This window comes from Benincasa hispida, chromosome 10 (genome assembly GCF_027475165.1).
Source record: "Benincasa hispida cultivar pf3 chromosome 10, pf3_genome.v1.1, whole genome shotgun sequence".
In the NCBI taxonomy this organism is placed as follows: Eukaryota; Viridiplantae; Streptophyta; class Magnoliopsida; order Cucurbitales; family Cucurbitaceae; genus Benincasa; species Benincasa hispida.
The window spans coordinates 50,803,313-50,813,316 of NC_143487.1; the positions used below are offsets into that span (position 1 = coordinate 50,803,313).

Sequence of the window (10,004 nt, forward strand, 5' to 3'; positions counted from 1 at the left end):
CTTTGGGCTTGATGATCTTCTTGGATGATCAACCTTTGGACTTGATGATCTTCTTGGATAATCGGCCTTTGAGCTTGATGGTCTTCTTGGATGATTGGCCTTTAGGCTTGTTGATCTTATTGGAGGATTATTCGTACGAGGCTTCCGGAGAAACTTGTTTCGTAGAGTTGAACTTAAGTTGGTATTGATATTGAAGTTGATTTGATGCGATGTGGTTCGATCTCTAGTACTTGATCCTCTGATTCTCTCTCAATTGGGTGAATGTGCTTGACTTGAAGAAGAAAAGCACCGAATGTTCTTGAAGTAGAAGCCTTGGAAGAGTCTTTGGGTCTTCAAGGATCTTCTGTCTTCTAGGAGTGCAGCTTCAGGAGTCTTTGGAGTCTTCTGCTTGTTGATGAATTCTTTCTGGGCTCTTTGAATGTAGAAAATGTTTGTATCTTCAAAGGACTTTAGTCTTCAGAAGGCTTGTATCTTCAAAGGATTTCAGTCTCAGAATGCTTGCATCTTCAAAGGACTTCAGTCTTCAGGTGTGGTCAGCTTCAGAAGTCAAAGAGTCTTCTGATCGTAAAGAATTCCCTATAAGCTCTCTAGAGTATAAAATTGTTTCCTCTCCAAATGAGGAGAGCTTATCTATTTATAGAGTTCACAGGTGGGCTTGAGCTTGGTTAATCCATGGCTTCAAAGGACTTCAGTCTTCAGGCGTGGTCAGCTTCAGAAGTCAAAGAGTCTTCTGATCGTAAAGAATGGATAAGCTCTCTAGAGTATAGAATTGTTTCCCCTCCAAATGAGGAGAGCTTATCTATTTATAGAGTTCACAGGTGAGCTTGAGCTTGGTTGATCCATGGGTCTAGCCTTTGGGCTCAATTAGTTGGACTTGGGCTTGGTTGGTCCATGGGGTTAGCTTTTGGACTCAATTAATCGGATTTAGGCCTGATTTGACATTTGGGTCAAATTCAGCCTATTTTTGGACTTAGTTGGACTTTGACCCAAATTATAATATCAAATTGAGTCAAATTAATCTTATCTGATTCAACGATCATGATAAAACCACGTGGCGTCATCGAAATTTGTCTTCAACTTCAATTCAAGACATATTCAACTCCTAATTGAGCCCAAATTTAATGATTTGGAATTTCATCATTAATTTAGTAAATGACGTGACAACTTGTGATTGGTCTAAAATTTCTCATTCAATACTATTATATAAAAAGTTCATAAAAAAGAAAAAATAAGCAACAAAATATAACTAATGTGAATATAATATGAATAATAAATCATTTTTTAAAACCAAATTGTGAAGTTCCGAAAACAATATTTATATATTTTCAATGTATTCAATTTTATATTTTAAAATGTAAACTTTTACTAAAAAATATAAAAATATTTTCAATGTATTTAGTGATAGATACTGATTAACTAATAGACAATGTCATTTTACTATATCTGAAAATATTTCCAATAGTTTTATCATTTAAAACAATTACACTATCTAAAAACATCAAATACAATTCAATTTTATTAAATCTATTGTTTTAAGATGACCTACCATGTAATCCCTTATTAATTTAACTTAATTTCAAATTTAATGTGTAGCTAAGAGAATTTAAAACTTGAAATTAAGATGAATAAGTATGGCGTGGATATTCCTTTTCTCAAAGGAAAAAAAATTGAGAGGAGCTTGCCAAGGCATGTGGTTGGTGGGGGAAGGATGGCCGCCGCCGCAGCCGCCGTCGCCGACGGCACATTAGTGATTTCTTTCCTACGGTCAACAATGGTCAACTTCTGGTTTCTTCACTTCTTCTATCATAGATTCATATGTTTCTTTTTCTTTTTGGCGTGTGGATTTGTGAATTATTGTTTATAATTAATTAAAATTAAAAGTTTAGCCTTCTAACATTTAAATTTATATTAAATAGGTCTATAAACTTTAAAATTTATGTTTAATAAGTAGGGGCAACAAAATTTGGAATATCTAATTTGACAAGAGTGTAAAAGTCAAATAGAAAATTATCAAATATTTTGTTAACTATTAACATTTTCAAATTCACGCATGAAAATTACTATAATTATATAACAAAATATGATAAAAATGAAGTTTGAGGAAGTGAATTTAAGAATTATTTAAAATACAAGGATTAGAATTGGACAATGTTAGACTAAAATTGAACCAACTATCAAAATGGTATTTTAACCACATAATAATTTTTTGCATTGAAATTTGTAATTAGAAGGGATGTTTTCACATATAACAAAATGACCAACTTATTTACAAATATAGTAAAATAAAAGATCATTTTACAATAGATATTAATCTTTAATAACAAAAAGTGATGTATTATTATTTTTATAGTTCAACAACATTAAGGAGGGAGGAAATTCAAAGCTCAAATATCTTTAAAATATTATTTTAAAAGTGAAAAAAATGAGGTATATGTCTTAATCAGTTAAAAAGTGAGGTATTATTGACTTATTATGTTATAGTCAATTCGAGTATCATTTACCAAATAAGATGTTTACTACTTGTTAACCTAACTGCAACTAGTTAGGAGATACCACTTCCATATGTTGTTGAACATAAAAAATATAATTAAAAAAAAAAAAACTTATGTCCCTTACTAATATGCCGATGTATCAAAATGATAATAAATAATAACTTGCAAATTCGAGCCTGATTTAGTGAATAAAAAATCAATATCATTTCAATTATTGATGATTATACCACACCTTAGTCATTGTTGAACTGGAAAAAAAAGAAAGAAAAGAAAGAAATAGTCCATGCCTAGTATTTCCTTCAAAAGTATACATTTATTTTGTTTTGCATCTAAAATTTAAATTTTCTTACTAAGATATATCAAGGGATCAAATCGATACAGACCACAAAGTTAAACCTATTTTTTTTTTTTAATCCTACAATCATCTTAAAAAGATAATAAATAAATAAGCAATCTTGGATCAGTGAGGCAATTTATAAGAACTTATTTCTTCAAATGAGATCATTATTAAACCAAGTAGAGGTAAATATCAACATGGCTTGAAAGTTTGTGTGGGAAAAACTCCCACCACTATCAAAGGAAATAACAAAAAAATCATCGAAAAATTAAAAGAAAACAATAAGAATTAATTTGAAGAAACTTCAAACCGAAGAAAAAAACTATAGACAACAAAAAAATTCTACTATATATGAAAAATTATTACAATCACACATAATAATTCTCACCGATCCAATTACAAGAAAACTCTCTTAAAACATTATCCACTCACACAATCGAGTTAGTATACCAAGCTTAAAGTACTTCAAATTGAGATGATTTGAAACTAAAGGCATAGACATCTTTATTGTGTTTGGAGTTCATTACTTTCTAGAATATTTCAAATATAGGATAACTACTTTTTTAGAAGCTGGGTAAGGAGTTAGTTATTATACTCCTTAATTATTATAATTGGGTTATAATAGTTTGTGTTTGGGGCGTAAATTATTTTAGTTTTGATTATAATGATACGTGTTTGAGGTGTAAACTATTTTAGTTTGAGAAGGAAATAATAAATAATGTAGTAAAGAGTAAAAAAAATGATGAACATAAAATAGTAATAACTATAGTAAATAGTAAATACCGTAGCAAATGAGATTTTGAAATAGTGTGTACTGTAGCTAACTGGGGGTTTTGAAATAGTATTTACTGATTATTATAATCTTATGATAGTTTTTGCCTCAAACACCCCATTAATATTTTGCCAAAATCCAACAGTTTGATAGGCTGTTTGCTTCCTAAACATACTGGTAGAGTCGCAATGTCTTCTTATTAAAAATCACTTCACAAAACAACACAGATGAACAATGAAACTAGTGTGAGGAGGGGGTTGTTCTAACCAAACCTATTTCCCTTCAACAAACTGGTTATAAATGATGATGCATTAAATTATGTATTAACAAATGTATATATGTGTAGATGAATGATTCTACTCGAGTAGGTAGATCAGTCCAGATGGTTAATTTGACCTGCAAAACAGATATCTTGCACGTTGTGGTTGCTACACAACTAGAATCACGCATCACCAATGAAAGATGAAACAGTTCAATATCTTTTGGATTTTCAGAGAGGTTTTCATTTTGGAAATCAAGAAAATGGCATTATAGTGTTGAACAATAAAATAACCAGACAATTCATGAGATTGCAATCAACATATTATATACCTCTGGTAGTTCAATATCCTAAGATTTTGATTATGTTTCCAGGTGGGTCAGTGGCTCCTGTTGAGAAAGGCTATGAAGAAAGTAACCATCAAAGAAATTGCTTACAACAAATGTGTGGGGGATTCCCTCTGCCTCAACAGCCCTACGAATTTCAACCTTACTGGCAAACAACGATTTTGCCGGCTCCACTGCGTGTACACGATCCACATCGCTGCCAAACTCCGAGGGGAAGAATCTCTATACCACAAAAATTCTTTTGTTATTATATATTATCTAATCTAGCACTTCCCTTCACTTGAAAGGTGTAAAACTTTTAGGTTTGAGAGAGAATCAAAATACTCTATTCATTAACCAAAGATATGAATATATACAAGTGTATAAAGCATCGAAAAGGAAAATATAACAAGATATTTACAATAATAGAATACCCTAACAATTGAACTATAACACTCCCCCTCAAGTTGGAGCATATATGTTAATCATGCCCAACTTGTTACATAGATAATCTATACATATTCCATTTAATGCCTTCATGACAATATCTCCTAATTGTTCTCCAGTATTCACATATCTTGTAGATACCAATCCTTGTTGAATTGTCTCATGTACAAAATGGCAATCAACTTCAATATGTTTAGTCATTTCATAAAATACTGGATTAGACGCAATATGAAGTGCTGCTTGATTATCACACCACAACTTTTTCGATGTGGTGATTTCAAATCCCAACTCAACAAGAAGTTGATATATCCAAATCAATTCATACACAGACTGTGCCATTGCTCTAGATTCTGATTCTGCACTTAAACGTGACACCACATTTTGCTTCTTACTCTTCTAAAAAATCAAATTACCACCAATAAAAACACAATACCCTGAAGTTGATCTTCTGTCTTCTTTAGATCCTGCCCAATCGGCGTCTGAGAACATTCGATATTAGTATGATCATAATCCTTATATAATAAACCACGCCCGGGAGCAGCCTTCAGATAACACAGAATTTGTTCCAATGCAGTCCAATGTTCAACTGTAGGGCATGACATGTACTGACTCACAATACTCACTGAATAGGCTATGTTGAGTCGAGTCATAATAAGGTAATTAAGTTTTCCCACTAACCTCCTATATCTTCAGGATCTTTTAGCAATTCTCCATCTTTTGTGAGCTGTAAGTTGAGCATCATTAGGGTACTACATGGCTTAGCCCCTACTCCTAGCTTCCCTGTTTCAGTCAATAAGTTAAGTACCTATTTTCTCTGTAATGATAGTATTCCTTTTTTGCTTCTTATTACCTCAATTCCTAAGAAGTATTTCAACATGCCCAAATCTTTTGTATGGAATTGACTATGAATAAAGGTCTTTAGGGATTGGATACCTAAAGCATCATCACCAGTAATCATAATATCATCCACATATACGACTAACAAGATGACACCACCCTCAGATCTCTTAAAAAAGACTGAATGATTTGACGTGCTCTTCCACATTCAAAAGCTTTCAATCACTTGACTAAATTTACCAAACCAAGCACGTGGACTCTGCTTTAATCCATACAAAGATTTACGAAAGTGACACACCGTTCCATTCTCCCCTTGATCAACAAACCCTGGTAGTTGCTCTATATATACCTCTTCTTGAAGATCACCATGAAGAAATACATTTTTAATATCAAGCTGATGTAAAGGTCAAAGTACTACTACAAAAATTGGATTACTTGACGCTTTTCCAATATCAAGTAAAGGGTATACTTGACACTTATAAAAGCGTCAACTATTCAAGTGTCAAGTATAATGTGATAACTTGACTCCGAAAAAACGTCAAGACATATGTTTCTTGATACAATTTTCGTGTCAAGAAAGATAATACACTTGACATTGGTGGTATGTCAAGTTTATTGATTCTTGACATTGATTACGTATCATATATGATAACTTTTTTACCTTTTTTTGTGTCAAGTATATGTCTTTTTGTTTTCAAATTAAATGCCCCAATCGATATTCTCATTTTCTGTCTTGTATTCCAACAATACAATTACATCAACTAAATAAACATTATACATTTAAGATCTATCAACTCAATATATTCACTGAAAATCCATATGTTCAACTATGACCTTTCATATGAACACTCCTCACAAATTACAAAAATATTTCTCTTTCACATGTACATGCATAAAATAAAATCTCAACTATTGTTTTTGTATATAAAACTCAAATTTCAACAAATACAAAAGTGACAAATTGTTTAATAAATAACCTCTCAACAAAGTACATTATGTAATCTATACATTGAGCTTTGAAGTCTAAAGATCGAGAACTAAGAGTCAAGTAAGCCATGTTTAAGCAAGTCAACCTACAAAATAGAATAAAAGGTGATAACATCAAATTTCAAAATATATAAATAAGTGTTAAGATACAACAATGACAAAAAGTCAAGCACATGCTAAAATTTAAAATAGAAGAATGTAGATACCTTTCCCCCAACTTTCACAACTTTCACAAAAAATAGAGAATATTGGAAGCCCAATCTTATCTACAAGCAATAAAAAATTTCTTCAAAATTTCATTCACCAAAATAACCAATTAACTCCAAATAGATTACCCAAAGTGTGGTTTGATTCGAATGCCACTTCAAAACTACAATGAAGTAATCCAGCCTACAAAAAGTTCAATAATAATGGTTATAAAACACAAATTTTAGCAAGTATGTAACAATTTCAAAAGAGTTTCGAGGCCTTAATACCTATCAAAACATCCAAACTTCATTAACTTTGTTGGACAGTGGCTCCAATCCCTTGAAATCTTTGAATTGAACATCAAAAATTGAAAATAACTCAATTATTAGACCAATACTTCAATAGGTAACAAAGAACTATTTATACTAACCTCCAAACTTACCAAAACTTTGCCAAGATCGGTCTCAAACCTATTGGACAATTACTCAACTCCTTCCAACACTTCAAAATCAATCTCATCATCAAACATTCAAACAAGTAAATCATTACAGAAGATGCTACATTAAAACTCCAAATCACAAATTCATTCAAATACATCCAAAACATTTACCCCAAGTGTTTGCTCAAATCGATGCTTCACTCGAGCCTCAACCAACTTTCCTGAAAAGAAAACAAAAGAGGAACAAGAACACTCATACACTGATTTATTTGTCCAGTATGAATATACATCAAACCAAAGTTTAATAACAAGTTACTAAAAGTTACCAAAATTTGTCAAAGTCAAAACCTTGCAACTCCACACAAACGCTTCCAATCTTCAAACTCCGCTACAACCTGAATCTATGACCCAAACATAATGGATTTTTATCAGAACTAACCCAAAATCAAACAATAATCAAAATTATGCATATAAACCCACAAAATTACCAAACCTTACCCAAAACAAGGGTTGGGGCATTCGGCTATAGATCTGGGCGGGGCTGAAGCGACAGAAGCGTTTGGCTACAGATCTGGGCGCAACTGAAGCGACGAAAGTAGTTAGGGGCATTCGGCTATAAATCTGGGTGGGGCTGAAGACTCCCGAACGACGTGCACAGCTGGCCGATTGGCGCGACTGAGCAGACGACGAGAGAGCTGAGAAGACGATAAGGGAGAAGGCTGGCACGGTTGAGCAGACGACGGAATGAAAAACTCAATAACAGCGGCGCGAACGGAGGCGAGGGGAGAATGAAGGTTGACGACGGCTAGGGCTCTCGGGCACACGAAAGAAGAAAAAAATTGAGGGGAAGGGGAAGGTCGTGAGTGAGATGGTGAAGGAGGAGAGAAAGAGTTTTTAATTTGAGTGGGAAATGAAAATGGGAGAGAGAGGGAAACAAAAAGTAAAGATTATTTTACTTGACATGAAAAAGTACAACTGTCAAGTAATGTAGGTTTTGTAGTAGTGCGATCGCTTAAAGTCTCTACATGATCACTGAGTAACACTAGACGATCGTCCACAAACACCCCGCGATCGCTTACCCGAAACTACATGATCGCTTACAAAACATTACATGATCGCTTACCAGTTTCTATACGATCACCTACCAAATGCTATATGATCGCCTACCAAATGCTACATAATCACTGAGCTCTGCTACACGATCGTTTAACTCACTGAGTAACACTAGACAATCGCCCACAAACACCTTGCGATCGTTACCCAAAACTACACGATCACTTACAAAACATTACACGATCGCTTACCAGTTTCTATACAATCGCCTACCAAATGCTATACGATCGCCTACCAAAAGCTACACGATCGCTTAGCTTTGTTACACGATCATTGAGTAACACTAGACGATTGCCCACAAACACCCCGCGATCTCTTACCCGGTACTACACGATCGCTTACAAAATATTACACGACCGCTTACCAGTTTTTATACGATCGCCTACCAAATGCTACACGATCACTTAGCTATGCTACACAATTGCTTAGCTTTGCTACATGATTGCTGAGTAAAACTAGATGATCGCCCACAAACACCCCGCGATCACTTACCCGGAACTACACGATTGATTTCAAAACATTACACGATCACTTACCAGTTTCTATACAATTGCCCACTAAATGCTATACGATCGCCTACCAAATGCTACACGATCGCTGAGCTCTACTACATGATCACTTAGCTCTGCTACACGATCACTTAGTAAAAGTAGACGATGAGTGGCACACTGCGATGGATTCTCCATGACAGAGACTTCTGAACTCCCACTCTCGAGAGCTCCCCTTCCTCACTCTTGATATTCATATTTCACTGCCCTCTCTTTCCATTTCCTTCTTCTTTTAAACATCCACTTCTCTCAACGGAATTGGACGACCTCTTTAACCAATTCAACCGCCTCTTCTTTATTCTTTATATCTTTATATTGCCACATAATTGGAGGCCTATCAAATATCTGAAATATTCCATCAATCTCCGTTTTTTTAACCCTTTTACTTGACATTTTTTTGTCCAAAATCATATTACTTGACATTTTTTTTCCACAGAAACGTCAAGTAATTAAAAACTACAAGTGTCAAGTAATGTAGATTTTGTAGTAGTGAAGATTGATTGAAGCTAATGAAATAAACAACCTCACAGATGCCATTTTTGCTATAGGAAAAAAAGTATCAGCATAGTCAACGACATAAGTTTGTGTGTAGCCTTTCATTACATGACGCGCTTTTAACTGAGCAACAGAATCATTAGGACTAACTTTAACCGTAAACACCCATTTGCAATCGATAACTTTCTTTATTTAGACTAGGACAATAACACCAATACCCCTTTTGAATATAGGAATAACCAAGGAAAATACATTCTAAGAACTTTGGATCCATGGTATGTTGAAGCCAAACATCCCAAATAAAGCAAGCACAACTAAATATTTTGGGTGGAATGAAAAACAAATGTTGCTTGGGGAATAAAGTACGAAAAGGTATCTCACCCTTAAGAATGGAAGAGGGCATGCGATTATTAAGAAACAAGTTGTGGAAACAGCATCGACCCAAAAAGAATTTGGAACATGCATCTGAAACATCAAAGCTCTGACTGTCTCAAGGAGATGACGATTCTTTCGTTCTGCAACCTCATTTTGAGATGGAGTATCGACACAAGAAGATTGATGAATAATGCCATGGGCATCTAAATAAGACTTGAGTGCATGAGAGAAATATTCCTTACCATTATTGCTCAGTAGGATTTTAAGAGCATCACTAAACTGAGTTTGAATTTCAGCATGGAAGTTACGAAAATAAGAAAGTAACTCAGAACGATTTTTCATTAAATATAACTTCGTAACAAGAGAATAGTCATCGAAAAATGTAACA

General features: G+C 33.9%; 1 long non-coding RNA gene across 1 annotated transcript; it reads right to left on the reverse strand.

Annotated features, from left to right (window-relative positions):
* Positions 1 to 6,375: 6,375 nt before the first annotated feature.
* Positions 6,376 to 7,490, reverse strand: LOC150033444 (uncharacterized). Its single transcript, XR_016523663.1, has 6 exons — positions 7,412 to 7,490; positions 7,089 to 7,306; positions 6,934 to 6,992; positions 6,793 to 6,847; positions 6,664 to 6,723; positions 6,376 to 6,543 (listed from the first exon to the last, which is right to left on the reverse strand). It is a non-coding gene; the product is annotated as an uncharacterized LOC150033444 (long non-coding RNA).
* Between the last annotated feature and the right edge of the window lie 2,514 nt (positions 7,491 to 10,004).